Source organism: Cucurbita moschata, unplaced genomic scaffold (assembly GCF_002738365.1).
Source record: "Cucurbita moschata cultivar Rifu unplaced genomic scaffold, Cmos_1.0 Cmo_Scf00006, whole genome shotgun sequence".
Classification (NCBI taxonomy): domain Eukaryota; kingdom Viridiplantae; phylum Streptophyta; class Magnoliopsida; order Cucurbitales; family Cucurbitaceae; genus Cucurbita; species Cucurbita moschata.
In genome coordinates, this window is record NW_019268522.1 from 5,044,897 (window position 1) to 5,045,899 (window position 1,003).

Below are 1,003 nucleotides of genomic sequence, written 5' to 3' on the forward strand. Positions count from 1 at the left end.
TTGGTAACCGCCCCGGTACTCATAGTACCCGAGAGCTCAGAAGGATATGTGATCTATAGTGATGCCTCCATGAAAGGACTGGGATGTGTGTTAATGCAACACGGCAAGGTTGTCGCATACGCATCTCGTCAACTTAAAGAATATGAAAAGAACTACCCTACCCATGACCTAGAGTTGGCCGCTGTAGTGTTCGCGCTGAAAATCTGGCGACACTACCTGTATGGCGAAAAAACTCAAATTTTTACCGACCACAAAAGTTTGAAATACTTCTTCACCCAGAAAGAGTTAAACATGAGGCAGAGAAGGTGGTTAGAATTGGTGAAGGATTATGACGTAGATATCCAGTACCACCCTGGGAAAGCAAATGTGGTTGCAGATGCCTTGAGTAGGAAGACGGCCCACTCGTCAGCCCTCATTACGAGGGAAGTAAGGGTACAAAGAGAGTTCGAGCGAGCCAACATAGATGTAGCGACCGAGGGAGTCATAGCACAACTGGCCCGACTCACGGTACAACCTACACTTAGGCAGAGAATTATTGTCTCCCAACAAGAGGATCCTAACCTACAGAAAGTCCTAGGACAGCTAGACGAAAGTCCAGTAGATGGATTCTCGAAGTCATCAGATGAAGGACTATTGTATCAGGGACGCTTATGTGTTCCAGCAATAGAAGATTTAAGGAAGGAAATACTGATGGAAGCTCACAACTCACCATTTGCGATGCATCCAGGAGGTACTAAGATGTACCAAGATTTAAAACAACACTTTTGGTGGAAGAGCATGAAGAGGGATGTGGCCGGGTTTGTGAGCAAGTGCTTAGTTTGTCAACAAGTGAAAGCTCCAAGACAAAAGACGGCGGGGTTGTTGCAACCCCTAAGCATACCAGAGTGGAAGTGGGAAAACATAGCGATGGACTTCATAGTAGGTTTACCCAAAACGCCCAAGGGCTATACAGTGATCTGGGTAGTTGTCGATAGGTTGACCAAGTCGGCACACTTTCTACCTG

At 46.4% G+C, this 1,003-nt stretch overlaps 1 protein-coding gene across 1 annotated transcript in view; it reads left to right on the plus strand.

The window, feature by feature from the left end:
• LOC111444469 overlaps positions 1–1,003 on the plus strand; it is a 20,237-nt gene that overhangs the window by 1,554 nt on the left and 17,680 nt on the right. The window lies entirely within an intron of this gene.